Source organism: Peromyscus californicus, unplaced genomic scaffold (genome assembly GCF_007827085.1).
Source record: "Peromyscus californicus insignis strain IS unplaced genomic scaffold, ASM782708v3 Scaffold_18__1_contigs__length_77618521, whole genome shotgun sequence".
Lineage (NCBI taxonomy): Eukaryota > Metazoa > Chordata > Mammalia > Rodentia > Cricetidae > Peromyscus > Peromyscus californicus.
In genome coordinates, this window is record NW_026294480.1 from 60,593,226 (window position 1) to 60,608,255 (window position 15,030).

At 41.8% G+C, this 15,030-nt stretch overlaps 1 protein-coding gene across 5 annotated transcripts in view; it reads left to right on the forward strand.

The window, feature by feature from the left end:
• Positions 1–7,569: 7,569 nt before the first annotated feature.
• The window catches only part of Tent2 (terminal nucleotidyltransferase 2), a 56,448-nt gene continuing 48,987 nt past the window's right edge, over positions 7,570–15,030 (forward strand). For 2 of the 5 annotated variants that reach the window (XM_052743566.1, XM_052743569.1), the window contains exon 1: positions 7,572–7,885. The gene's annotated coding sequence lies outside the window, so the exon portion shown is untranslated. Of the gene's footprint in view, positions 7,886–8,492; positions 8,562–11,157; positions 11,178–15,030 lie in introns of those variants that run through there. The other 3 variants (XM_052743567.1, XM_052743570.1, XM_052743568.1) reach the window with 3 other exon arrangements.

Genomic DNA, 15,030 nt, shown 5'->3' on the forward strand with positions numbered 1-15,030 from the left:
TTTGCCATCTCCCCCAATGCCCTTCTCTGCTCTTACTTTATCTACCAGGATACCACTGACATGCTTTTTTAATCACAGTTGGTTTGTTTGCCTTGGGGTTTGGCCTGGTTTCTTTCATGATCCCTGTTGCTGCAAGTAACAGTGGTTTGTGTGTCTCTATTCTGAGTAGTAGTCTACTGAATGAATAAATATAGGGCAGGCTGGTCTAGCTCTCATCATTTAGACATATAGCCTATCCTGGCCTTGAACTTCTACTGCCTGTGCCTTCCAAGTGCTGGGATTACACAAATGGACCAGTAGGCTTGAACTGTACACTTATCATTTAAAGAAACTGTCAAGATGTTTTACAAGGCAGTTATACCATTTTGTATTCCCAATAGTTCAACAGGAAAGTTTCAGTTCTTCCATATTCTCACTACTGCTTCTTGGTATGGTTAGTCCTTGTGTACCTACGCAATTACTCTACCACTGGGTATCTCTCCAAGCCTGGTTAGCATTTTTATTTTACCATTAACTATATAGGAAATAACAGGTGGTTTTGCATGTTATTTATTGTATGTAGTGTGTGTTCATTGTGTGTGCACATGACCTTGTGTGGGCTTACCAATTCTGGCTAGTCCAGCTGGCCCACTTTACCATGGGATTGCTGTGGGATGTTCTGTATGTCAAGTGTGTTGCTGATTGGTCAATAAATAAATCACTGATTGGCCACTGGCCAGGCAGGAAGTATAGGCGGGACAAGGAGGAGAATAAAGCTGGGAAGTGGAAGGCTGAGTCAGAGACACTGCCAGCCGCCACGGTGAGAAACAGCATGTGAAGATGCCGGTAAGCCACGAGCCACATGGCAAGGTATAGATTTATAGAAATGGATTAATTTAAGCTGTAAGAATAGTTAGCAAGAAGCCTGCCACGGCCATACAGTTTGTAACCAATATAAGTTTCTGTGTTTACTTGGTCGGGTCTGAGTGGCTGTGGGACTGGCAGGTGAGAGAGATTTGCCTGACCATGGGCCAGGCAGGAAAACTCTAGCTACATGGGATCCTCTGTTTCTTCTTCCTAAGCATTGGGGTTACAGGCAGGCTGCCACAGCAACCTGACTTTTACATGGTTTCTGGGGATCCTTACACTTTCATGGCAAGTGCTTTTAATCCACCGGCCAATCTCCCCAGCCCTTTTTTTTTTTTTTTTTTTTTTTGGTTTTTCGAGACAGGGTTTCTCTGTGTAGCTTTGCGCCTGTCCTGGAACTCACTTGGTAGCCCAGGCTGGCCTCGAACTCATAGAGATCCGCCTGGCTCTGCCTCCCGAGTGCTGGGATTAAAGGCGTGCGCCACCACCGCCCGGCTCCCCAGCCCTTTTACTGTGGTTTTTGGTGTGTTTTCCTAATCATTAATAATGTTTATCTTTTTGTGTTTCTTTGCCATTTATTTGGCTTTAGTGTGAATTGTCCATCAAACATTTTGCTCATTTGTTTATTATTTTATTATTGAGCTACCAATGTTTTAAAAACATGTTTTAGGCAAAAAGTTCTTTAGTGGGTGATTTGCAAATATGTTTATCTATGTTAGGCATGTCTTCTCATTTCTTTCTTTTTCTTTTCTGCTTTTGAAGGTCTTAAAGGTTTTTTGTTTATGTACAAAGACTAGCACGATCTTTTTCATTGGGTAGATGGTCTTGAATCATCTGTTCAAGAAAGATCACTTAGTCCAACTTCATGAGGCCTCTGTCCTTCCATATGGACAGGAGCACTGTACACCTGTTCAGCCCTTACTTCCAGACCAGACCATGGTGGTTTGAGCAGACCATCGAGAGCAGGAACCCTGTCCTAACTTCCCAGGGGACTCCAGAGAGCTGCTGGTGACCATCTTGCCTTTAGGTGGCCAATGAAGAAAAATGTTCATTTTTTTTAATATTTATTTTTAATTGCGTGAAGGTGTGTAAGTTTGCATATGGTTTTGTGCATGTGAGTTCAGGTGCCCCCAGGAGCTAGAACTTTCCCTTCCCCTGGAGCTGGAGTTACAGGTGGTTGTGAGATGCCTCATGTGGATGCTGGGAACTGAACTTGGGTCTTCTGGAAGACTAGCAATTGTTCTTAACTGCTGACCTCTCTCTCCAGGTCCTGCTTCCTTTTTCTTTCCTAAGACAGGGTTTTGGAGCTTGTCCTGAAACTCACTCTGTAGACCAGGCTGGCTTCGAACTCACAGAGATCCACCTGACCCTGCTTCCCGAGTGCTGGGATTAAAGGCATGCACCACCACCTCTCGGCCCTGCTTCCATTTTTTAATGGACTTTTTTGATAGAATAAAACAATTTGACCATGTTTTTCTCCCCCCTCAATTCCTCCCAACCTCCCTACCCACCTGTTCTAACCTACCTACCTCTGTTCTTTCTCTTCTAAAAAAGAACAAAAAGTAAAAACAAAAAGTAAAAAAAAAAAAAAATTTGATTCCATTGGTCAAAGTGTTTTCATGCCAACACCCTGTTATTTTTATTACTTTAGCTCTGTAATACTTGAAATCTGGGACAGTGATGCCTCCAACAGTTCTTTTATTATTCAGGATTGTTTTAGCTATCCAGGGTTTATGTGTTTCCATATGAAGTTAAAGATTGTTTTTGTCAATTTCCGTGAAGAATTGTGTTGGGATTTTCATAGGGATTGCATTTATCTGTAGGAGGCAATTTTCACTGTATTAGTTCTACTGATCTTTGAGCATGGGAGATTTTTCCATCTTCTGGTATCTTCTCCAATTTCTTTCTTCAGTGTCTTGAAGTTTTTATTACAGAAGTCTTTAATTTGCTTGGTTAGAGTTATCCCAAGATTTATATATTTTTTGAGGCCACTGTGAAATGTACCGTTCCCCTGATTTCTTTCTCGGTCTGTTTGTCATTTGTATATAGGAAAGCTACTGATTTTTTGTGAGTTAATTTTGTATCCTGCTACTTTGCTGAAAGTGTTTATCAGCTGTAAAAGTTTCCTGGTGGAGTTTTTAGGGTCTTTTTATCTGTAAAATCATACCACCTGCAAATAGAAATACTCTGACTTCTTCCCTTTCTATTTGTACCCCTTGATGTGCTCCAGTGGTCTTTTTTCTCTAGCTGAGACTTCAAGTACTATATTGGATAGGTATGGAGAGTGGACATCCTTGTCCTCTTCCTGATAGCAATGCACTCATTGCTTTTCTCTCCATTTACATAGATGTTGGCTGTGGGCTTGCTGTAAACCACCTTTATTACATTGATATCATGTCCTTTGTATCCCTAACCTCATCAGGATGTTCATTACAAAGGGATGTTGGATTTTGTCAAAGGCCTGTTCTCTTCTAATGAGATGATCATGTGTTTTTTGTCTTTCAGTCAGTTTATGTGTGGATTACATTAATTTACATATGCTGAACCACCCCTACATCTCTGAGATAAGCCAACTTGATTATGGTGGATAATCATTTTGATATGTTCTTGGATTCAGTTTGCAAGAATTTTATGAGAATATTTTCATCTACGTTCATAAGGGATATTGGTCTATAATTTCTTTGTTGTTGTATCTTTGTGTAGTTTTGGTATCAGGGTAATAGTGATCTTGTAAAAAAAAATTAGGAACTGTTCCTTCAGTTTCTATTTTGTGGAGTAATTTGAAGAGGACTGGTGCTAATTCTTCTTGGAACGTCTGGTAGAATTCTGCACTGAATTCTTCTGGCCCTAGGCTATTTTGGTTGGGCTACTTTTAATTACAGCTTCTATTTCATTAAGCATTATGGGTCTATTTAAATTGCTTATTTGCTCTTAATTTAACTTTGGTTGCTTGTATATATATTAAGAAATTTAGCTGGGCAGTGGCAGCACATGCCTTAAATCTCAGCACTCAGGAGGCAGAGCCAGGCAGATCTCTATAAGTTCAAGGCCAGTCTGGTCTACAGAGCAAGATCCAGGACAGGCAGCAAAACTACACAGAGAAACCCTGTCTTGAAAAAAACAAAAGAAAAAAGAAAAAAAGAAAAAGAAAAAGAAATTTATCCATTTTGTTTAGATTTTCAGTTTTGTGGAGTACAGATTTTAAAAGTATGTTCTTATAATTCTCTGAATTACCTTGGTAGCTGATGTGATGTCCCTTTTTTCTTTTAACTTTTATTGATTTTTTTTTTTGTGGACTTCACATCATCCATTCTGATCCCACTTGTCTCCTCATCCCCTCATATCTGCCCTCTGCCCTTGCAACCTACCCCACCCCAAATCAAAAACAAATTTAAAAGGAAAACCAAAACCAAAACAAAACAAAGAAACAAAACAAAACTTTTTTTTTTTTTAAAGAGAAGAATCTTGTCACGGAAGCTGTCCTGTGGCCTGTTGAGTCACAGAGTTTACCCTTTAGTCCATTCATCTTCGCTTGTAAGTGTTCATTGCCTCGAGTCATTGGTTTGGCTCGAGGCCTCTGGCTTCTGCTACACCACTCATAACTGGGGCCCCTTTTGGACATCCTGTTGTCCTGTGTTGTGGAGATCCTGTTGTTTTGGATCTGTAGGTTCATCCCCTTCACATGCTCCAACAGTTCATGGACTCAGTGGGTGTTGGGGTGGGCCAACTCACAGCCCTGGTTCTGGGCCTGAGTGGTAGCTGGGTTGGTCGGGCGGCTTCCTTTCCCTCATTGTCACTACGGGGGCCATGCTACCCCAGGGGCCACGCCAGTCCAAGTGGCCTGTGCTGCCACCTGGGGTCATCGTGACATCTGGGCCCAGGCTGTTACATAGGACCATGTCTGGGTCCAGGGTCCTACCACAGCCAGGGTCTGCATTGATGTGGCAGTTTGACCCTCACATACCAATATGGCCCCAGGTGGCAGGCAGCCCAAACCACAGTTCCCCCCAACCCTCCCCCCCAGACCAATACTTGGCCCTTGGCCATGGCCCAGGCCTAGACAACACCCTGGGCGGCCAGCAGGCCATTCATGCTAGCCCTGTCCTCACCACCCTGACCGCTTGAGATCTGCTTCCCTCTCTTCCACCTCCCCACCCTGTGCTCTCTCACCACAACTGTGCCGGACTGCCAGGTGCCAGGGCTCTTGCTTGGGTCAGGTGGCGCTTGGTGGAGTCATTCCCGCCCAGCTGCAAGGCATGGCACAGAGCTGTTGGCTTTCCACTCTCCTGGGCCTGGGCCTAGAAACTTCGGGCAGGGCTTGGTATGATGGTGCTGACTGCCCCCACACCCTCTTCAACATTTGTCCTCCGACTTCTTGATACGTCCGACTGGAGTGAGACGGCGTCTCCAAGTAATTTTTACATTTCTCTCATGACTAGGGATGGTGAACAGCTGTAAAGAGTAGGTCTTTGTGTTTCTTCTTTTGATGGACAGCTTTAATTCCTTGGTATTTAATTTCTGCAGTCTGTAAATTCTGGACATTAGCAGCTTCATGGTTCAGAATGGCCATTCTAATGTAAAGAAGTTCGTGCATAGGTTTTGGTACTGGGCAAGTGTGAGCATGCTGTTGCTGCCATCAACTCCTCCATGCCTTCCTAGATGTGATGCATTCAAACTTCTGAAGCCACGAGCCAACAAAAACCTTTATTTGCTTCTTTCTGTCAGATATTTTGGTTACAGCGAGGAGAAAAGTGATAAATACATTTTCCCTTTAAAATTAGTTCCAAACAACATAAAGCTGGAGTGCCTGCATTATGATCAGACAGAACACACTTTAGAGTGAAAACAGTAACGGCAAAGAACAGGTCACTTTACAAGGGGGACATTCCATAATAAAACTTTCAGAGGAGATGGATATAGGCAGTAACAACTGAAAGACATACAAGAAATACAGAATGAGCCACAATTATAGTCATATTTCAGTACTTTTTCAGCACTGGGTATTGAACACAGGGCCTCACATGATAGGCTGTACTACTGACCTACAGTCTCAGCCTGTCAATATGCCTTTCTTTCTCTCTCTCTCTCTCTCTCTCTCTCTCTCTAAGACAGGGTTTCTCTGTGTAGCGTTGCACCTTTCCTGGATCTCGCTCTGTAGACCAGGCTGGCCTCGAACTCACAGAGATCCGTCTGGCTCTGCCTCCCAAGTGCTGGGATTAAAGGCATGCACCACCACCACCCAGTAATATGCCTTTCTTATAACTAAAAGGATAAACAAGGCAGGAAACCATAGAGATGTTGAAGATCTGAATAATAATATCAACCGACCAGACTTGACTGACATTTGTAAAACATGCTACTCATCAACTGTAGAACATACTTTATTTCTAATGCACAATGAACAAACACTTAACGCATCAATACATGGGCCCACATGACAAGTTCAATAAATTTAAAATGATTTAAATTATAATCTCTGATTATAATGGCATTACATTAGAAATTAGCAGAAAGCTATTTAGAAATGTTGCTGTAATGTCAGACATTACTATACACTTATAAAGCGCCCCAAAGAAGAAATAACAGAGAAATTATAAAGGATTTGCAGGTCAAGTGAAAACTCTTTACATCAAAATAGGTGGGAAGTCGGGCGTTGGTGGCGCACGCCTTTAATCTCAGCATTCTGGAGGCAGAGCCAGAGGATCTCTGTGAGTTCGAGACCAGCTCTACAGAGCAAGATCCAGGATAGGCACCAAAGCTACACAGTGAAACCCTGTCTCAAAAAAACAAAATAAACAAACAAACAAACAAAAAAAAGCTGGGGGATTCAGCTAAATCAGTATATAGCATGCTATATAGTAAAATAATATATAGTATATAATATAGTGTATAAAATAAACATCAGTAATCAGTATATATAATCATATAATCAGTAATCAGTATATAGTAATATAGTACACTATATAGTAATCAGTATATAGTACATAGTAAGTTATTAAATGACTGTATCACAACGATGACCTCAGTTTGTGAGTTAAGAAAGTAGAAAAATTAAAATTTTAATAACTAAAAGCATGGAAAACAACGAAACAACTAGAAAACCAAAAAAAAGCAATGAACAAACCGACCAAAATCACAAATTACTAGTTTCAAGAATGAGAGCAGTCAGATTTTTACACTTCCTCCCGGGACAATAACGGGAACTATCGTTAACGGGTTGACATCAATAAATCAAGCAGTTCAGATAGTTTCATAAGATACTAAAGGTGAGTCAACGAGAAATAGCGGTGTTTGTTGGACCAGTGAGTGCTAGCTGTTCCGGGCAGGGTGCTGAGTGGGCTTTGGGCATTATAGGCATTTTTTTTTTTTTTTTTTTTGTCTTCAAAAAACCTGCTTTTTTGGAGGAGAAAACCAACTAAAACTTGATACTGATCTTTCCAGCACGGGCGAGGTGAGGTTGGTTTTCGATAATCTCCTGGAAGGCTCCCCACGGACAGAAAGGGCCCCGCGGGAAACGGCTAGCGGGAGAGCGGCTGCACGGGACGGCGGCGCTCCGGCAGCACGGGCGGCCGGCCGGGGTCTGCCCCGGCCCTCGCCACCGCGTGGACCCAGGCGGGCAGGCTTCGCGCCTGCGCAGTTCGGCCAAGGCGCTCACCGGCGGCGGCTGCCGGAAGTCTGACCTTTCCCTCCCGCTGCTTATTCCCATCCGGGGTCACGCCGATCTTCCGGGAATCTCTGACAGGGCTGTCGACGCCGCCTTTTCGGCGACTTTTGGGTCTTCCGCTTCTTTTTTTTTTTTTTTTTCCCCTTCCTTTCTTTTTGTTGTCGCCGCCCCCAGCCTTCCACGACCGCGCGGGCCCGGCCGTCTCGGTTCTCGCCTCTCCGCCGCCCTGCCGGGACCTGGGTCACCCGCCCGAGCTGGGCCTCGCCGTGCCGCGGGCTGCTCCGACCTCGGCCAGCTCGGGCGGCAGCTCGGGCCTGGGAGCGCGTTGGCGGGCAGTGCCGCTGGGCCCTGCTCGGCCCCTCGGCGTGGACGCCGGTGAGTGGAGGGGCTTCGGAGGGGATGCGCGGGAGCAGGCTCTGGGCCCCGGGCGGGCGCGCGAAACTTTGCCGAGACTGACGTTGTGTTTTGCGCGGGAGAGCCTGGCCCTGTCCTGGGGCTCCCCGGGACAGGGGCGTTCCCCGGGTGCTGGACTTGGGGAAGAATGTTGGTGCCGCTGGCTTCTGAATCTTCTCGGACTTCCTTCTCTCCTGTCCTCCCTCTCTAGACCGAAAGAGTAGGAATGTCTAGATACTCCCTCCTGGTGTTCCAAAAGGCAGTGGAGAACTAAGATAAATGTCTAAGTTAACTATTGTGGAAGGCGTTTATCTTTAAGACATTTAATTAAGTAGCGTGAAGTCACTTCGGTAAAAACACAGGCTGGGACTGGCTGGATGGTTGGATGCACTTTTCCCGGTCAGATTTGGTGGCTAGACTTTCCATCCTTTTATCTGGTTAAGAACACAAGGGGCGCTTATGTGTTCCCCAGACTTGAAAGTTCCCTCCCCTGTTTTTGCCTCTTTGAGCTTTGTTTAAAATAATTAGATTGTGGATAAAAGGAAAGAAAAAGATTTTCAAGTTTTCTTTCTTGTTTTGCCTCTTTCAGCTTTGTTTAAAATAAGATTGCTGATAAAAGGAAGAGAAAGAAATTGTGCAAGTCCGGTTGGAAAATTAAGTATATGGTTTTTTGTGGCTTGTTTTTGTATACAGATACACTACCATTATAGTATATAGTTCAGTACTACCATGCTTTGGTGTGCTAACCACTATAACACTCTTAATTTGCACTAACAACTGGTAATAGAAACATTAGTTGGTAGGTGTGAATAGTTCCAATTGTATGTGATCTAGAAATGTCCCATAATACATAGAGTCCCTGTGAAAGAGGCCAGTTTTCAGTCATTTGAGAAATGTCCATTTGGAACCATGTTGCTAGATTTTTCTTTTAACTCTAGGATGGAATTTAGTTTTTAATAAAAAAGGAATGCTCTGTTAAAACCTGAAGGTGAGCCGGGCGGTGGTGGCGCACACCTTTAATCCCAGCACTTGGGAGGTAGAGCCAGGCGTATCTCTGTGAGTTTGAGGCCTGGTCTACAGATCGAGATCCAGGACAGGCACCAAAACTACACAGAGAAACCCTGTCTCGAAAAAAAACCAAGACCAAAAAAAAAAAAAAAAAAAAAGAAAAGAAAAAGAAAAAACCAAAAACCCTGAAGGTGGTTTTGGCAGTGGGTGAGCAGGATTTAGGAGTTAGACCTTTTCTGTTGTGGAGAAAAGAACTGAAGATTTTAGGGGATCAAAGACACTTAGATAAAGTGAACAGAGAACTTGATTCAGCTGTCCAGTTCTTGTTTGTATTAGGTAGATGCTGCTTTCCAAGGAATCTTGATAAAGAGACCATTATGTAAACTTGAGTGTTCTATAACTTGTAGGAGAGATCAATTTGAGGACAGTAATTCCAGTAGCAAATTAAGAGACCCAAAACTGTTCTCACTAGAAATACTTTCTAAACTCTTACTATCTTGTCTCATGTATGCTCATTTTCACATAAATCTTACTAATTTTGTATTGGTTTAAGCATATTAGACAAAACCATCTTTTAAGGGTCTTTTCTCAAGGCAAGAACTAGTATAATGGTTTTTAAAAACAGTACAAATTTTACCTAGATTATTCTGTTTCACTGTTGAGTACAGATTAAAAAACCAGTAACTTTTAAGGTAAGAAAAGTAGGATACTATCAATTTGTGGATGTTACTATAAAATTTATCATACTACTACAGATAACATGGAATAACTTGTTACAGATAATCTTTAGTGGGGAAGCTTCATTAAGACTATAAAGAAAATAGTTAAACTTTTATAAAGTTCTGGTATAGTGATAGTTTCACTTGACCTATTTCATTAAACTATATTTTATAAAGATTCCTTGTGTTTTGCTTTGCTATTGAGTCGGGGTCTCATATATATAGCCTTGACTAGCCTAGAACTTGCTTTATGGACCAGGTAAGCCTTGACCTCACAGAGATCTGCCTGCCTCCTCTGCCATTTGAGTGCTGGCATCAAAGGTGTGTGTCACCACACCTGGTTCCCTTGTATTTTTGCATTACATCATTTGCATTACAATCATTATTGAAGTCTGTTAGAAAAAGGATTTCATGTCTCTAGATGGTCATATAGGCTACTTATGGGGTGAACATTGATTGCTCTGTTAAATTTCTTAGGAATGGTTCTGTTTTGAAGGCTGCCCAGTTAAAGTTTGACTTAAGGGTCAAGGTTCCTGAGAGAGCCTGACTAGTATTTTGTCTTAGACAACTCCAGAAGAATGAATGCTTCTCAGAGTCAGGCCAGTCACAGAGTTGAAGGCCAGCCTGGTCTGCATAGAGAGTTGAAGGCCAGCCTGGTCTGCATAGAGAGTTGAAGGCCAGCCAGCACAACACAGTGAGACCCTTTCTCAATAAAATAGTAAAATAGAAATTTTCACTTTGCGTTTGAATACGCTGAATTAGATATATACCCTAGAGTAAATTTTTGGCTATGAAATCATCCTAGGCTTCTAAGCTTTTAATTGTAGAATCATTTGGTTTTAATGTTGTAGAGTAGTTCTGGGTACCATACTATCTTTTAATTTCTACTTAGTTCGGATTTGATTGTGTAATGGGATAGAAATAAAAGTGAAAGGTGTATTATTAGCATTTTTGCATCTTTAAGTCTGAATACAGACATATACGGTCTTATGACAGTTTATAGATATAAATTGTCTAGGTGTTGAACAGTGTACCTCTGTAAATGAACCTGAAATAGTATTTGTTGTTGTTTTTTATTTTTTCAGCTGTGTCTATTATTTTATGTGTGTGTATCACACACATTATGTGCATGCCTGGTGCTCTAGAAGGTCAGAAGAAGGCATTGAATTTCCTGGAACTGGAGTTACACATAGTTGTGAGTCACCATGTGGGTGCTGAGAACCATACCTGGGTCCTCTGTAAGAGTGAGCAGTCGGTGCTCTTGACCTCTGAGCACTCCAGCCCCCTTGTTTGCTTTTAGAGACGAGTTTTCACTCCTATGCAACCCAGGATGTACTTAAACTTAAGATCCACCTGCCTGAGTCTTCTGAATTCTGAAATTTCAGGCATGCACCACTTCTTCTAGCTTTGAAATAGAACTTTCGTGTTGTGTTTTTTTTTGAGACAATCTACTTATGCCCAGGTTGAGTTTGAACTTGCTGTGTCTTCCCAGCTAGTCTTACACTGCTGATCATCCTCCCTTATCCTCCCAAATGCTGGCATTTCAGGTATGTGCCACTAGGTATGACTTGAAATAGAACTTTTTAGTTCTGTTTTTTCTGTGGATAGACGGCTTCTTTTATTTAGGTCCATAGTTTCTGTACTCCAGCAAAATAAAATGTCAAGCAAAATTCATTTTAGCTAACAACCACTTAATGACATTTTTTTTTATAACCTCCATGAAAAAGATTGTTTTTAAATGGGAAGTTAGTTCAGGGAAGTGAAGTAAAGGGAACCAAATCTTAACTACCATTTCCCTCTGAGCAGTGAAATTCAGAGAGTACAGGTCAGCAGATACTGATTTAAAAAAATAACAAAAACAAAACAAAACAAAAACCTATAAGAGGAAGTACAGACTTCCTGGAGGAATTTGACAGATTTATTTCCTATAGACAGCACTTTGTCTCTTGTACAAATTAGAGTCAGGTATTTGGAGTGATGTCTGAGAATGGTTATAAGTTGCCTGTCCACTACCTATGATGAACCTTGGACTAATGAATCTGATTATATGTGGTCAACCTAGGAAATTTTAACTTCACAGAATGGGAAAACCAAGGAACAAAATTTGTATTGAGTTTTAGTTTCTTTTCAGGCCCCTTCCTCCCATTCTGTTGACTCTTCCAGTTTTTCCAACCCTTTCAGTTTCATTCTCTAATAACACTTATCTGCTACACATTTGTTTTCTTCTGTAAAACAAAACAAAACAAAAAACTGAAAGAAAAAGCACAGTTAACCCAATGCTTTACCCATACCTCCTGCTGAGTGCGAGCCCACCAACTCCTGACTCCCACTCCCCACATCGTCCCATGTCAGCATGAAGTAGCCGGATTTGAACTGTAATATATATCCAAGAAGTTTGGGATGTTTGGCTGGAATCTCCAGCTAATATCTCCAGCTTGGCTCATTCCTCCATCTCCAAACCCCACCCTCTCAGAAAGACCACCAAAAGTACACTTCCTCATCCCTGAGGCTTCCAGTTCCCTAAGTCCCCACCCAAAGCAGTATAATTGGGTATAACCCAGCTTGTGGAGGATGCCTCCTCATCCCGGGCCTCCAGGGTTTTTAAGCCCCCTCCTTTAGACAGGCCATGTGATTTTTTCTCCTGTCCCCCTACCTGGAGTGCTTTGCCTAAATAAACCTGGCCTTTTACTTTAAAAAAAAAAAAAAAAAAAGCTTTTGTGGTTCATTCTTTGATTTGCTTATCAGAAAAGAAAATTTAGCACTTTTTATAACTTGAATAATCCTTTGCACACATAGTATATACACATAAAACTTGCCATATCAGTATATAAATTCAGAACATAAATATGCAAATACAAATATTATTTACAATATATAATTGTAAATATATTTACAAATATATAGTAAATGATATATAACAAACATAACTTTTGTTTAAAATGGTTATATTACTATAAGAACCAAATATCTCCAGGCTGTGTGTGGTGGCTTATGCCTTTAATCTCAGCACTTGGGAGGCAGAGGAAGGTGGATCTCTGAATTCGAGGTCATCCTGGTCTACAAAGTGAGTTCAAGGACAGCCAAGGCTACATAGAGAAACCTTGTCTCAAAAAACCAAAAACCAAATCAAACAAAAAACAGATGTCTTAGAAAAACACTCTGGGCAAATTCATTGGATAATCTACAAATTTGTTTTGTTTTTGTTATTTTTAAAGTGCTCTTCTGTATAGTGACTTTTATCAGTACTAATAGTATTATTTTCTTTTCTATTATTTTTTCTTTTTCTTGTTTTTGTTTTTTCAAGACAGGGTTTCTCTGTGTAGTTTTGGTGCCTGTCCTGGATCTTACTCTGTAGACCAGGCTGGTCTCGAACTCATAGAGATCCTCCTGGCTCTGCCACCCGAGTGCTAGGATTATAGGTGTGAGCCACCACTGTCCGACATATTTTTTCTATTTTTGAGATTATAATTACATCATTTCCCTTCTCTTTATTTTCTTCAAACCCTTTCATTTGCCCCTTCTTGATTTCTTTTGAATTCACAGCTTTTTAAAAAAAAATTGTTGTTGCATGCATACATACACACACAGACACACACACAGACACACACACACACACACACACACACACACACTCCTAAATATAACCTGCTCAGTTTGTGTAATGTTGCTTGTATGTATTATTTTAGGGCTGACCATTCAGTATTGGATAGCCAGTTGACGTACTCTTCCCTGGGGAAGACTGTTTCTCCCACTCTGAGCACTCCTTAGTTGACTGTAGTTCTTCGTGTAGGATTGAGGCTTTGTAGTCTTTCCCCAGTTCACTTTACCACGTCTGTTGTCTTTGTTGAGCTCGTGTTTAAGAAGTCATTAGAGTGAGACTTATGGATGTAGCCTCTGACATTACTAGGAGACACAGTCTCACAGCAAACTCACTGATCTTAGATCTTTTGACCCCCTCTTCCCATGTGTTCCCCATGCCTTAGGTGTGGAAATTGTGTTGTAGATATATCCTTTGGGACTGGGCTATATGACTCTGCATTTTGATTGGTTGTGGTTTTTAATGGTCTCTGTTTATTGCAAAGAGAATTTTCCTTAATGAGAGGTGAGAACTGCATTAATCTGTGGGTATAATAAGGACAAATATTTAGAATGTGGTGAGGGATTGTGTTGGTTTAGTAAAGTGATGGTTGTCGGTTTTCCTCCAAGATCTGTGACTTCACTAGCTGTGGGTAGTTGGCTAGGTTGGTTTCCAGTATCAGGCATGACCCTCTTTTAAGTGGGTCCTAAGTCCAATTAGAGAGCTGTTGGTTACTGCCAAGGTGTGCATGCCACTGCTGCACCCTTAGTTATCATGCAGTGCTGGTCATTGTTGTGGTTCACAGGCTCATAGCTCTGTAGGACTGACTGTTGGTTGCTTCTCTCCTTTGGGAAGCTTTCATGAAAGCTTCAGGGAAGGGGCATTCAGGTCAGTTCCAGCTCAGGCCTCTGGACTCTGTGTCTTTAAGTGCCTGGTGTCTTCAGGAATAGGGGCTGAACCTTTCACCTCTGTGGGGAAAACCAAGGACAGTAGCAATAGCCTGTAATGCTGTTTGACAACCTTGACCAACAATTCAAAGGGACTTCTAAATACCTGGCGTTGGGGATTTTGTTAGTCGTTGGTTCTTGGAAGGAACATTGTCAGCCCAGATGAGAAAAGTTCATTTAAACTGTGTGTGTGTGTGTGTGTGTGTGTGTGTGTGTGTGTGTGTGTGTGTGTGTGTGTCTGTGTTAGAGGTTTTTGTTTTAGATAGTTAATAGCATGATTCCTTATGACTTTTTCAAGCATCCTTACTGTTATTTAACCTCCACTCCCTTCTATATTTCATTCCCTCCTACTCCCTAGTTAGAGCCTTCCCTGGATCAGATCACTTGTTCCCTGCTAGTCCCCTCTCTATTGCTCACCACCCCTGTGCCCAGTCATGGTTCCTTTTTACTGGTTTCTACAGGAACTCTAGGATATGGACTCACATCTGAAGATCTGGAGCTAGGAGCCTCTGATGAGAGAGAACATGCCACATTTTTCCTTTTTGGGTCTGGATTGCCTCACTCAATATGATCTTTTCTAGTTCCACCCATTTATCTGCAAAGTTCATGATTTCATTTTTCTATACAGCTGAATGCTATTCCATAGTGTATATATACACCACGTTGTAATTGTCCATTTCTCAGTTGAAGGACATTTATGCTGTTTCCATTTCCTAGCTATTGTGAATAGAGCAATGAACATGACTGAGCAGGTATCTGTAGAGCAGCATGTCGAGTCTTTTGGGCATATGCCAAGGAGTGGAGCTGGGTCATATGGTAGATTTATTTTTAGCTTTTTGAGGTTTTACCCACATTGATTTTCAGAGTGGATAGAGC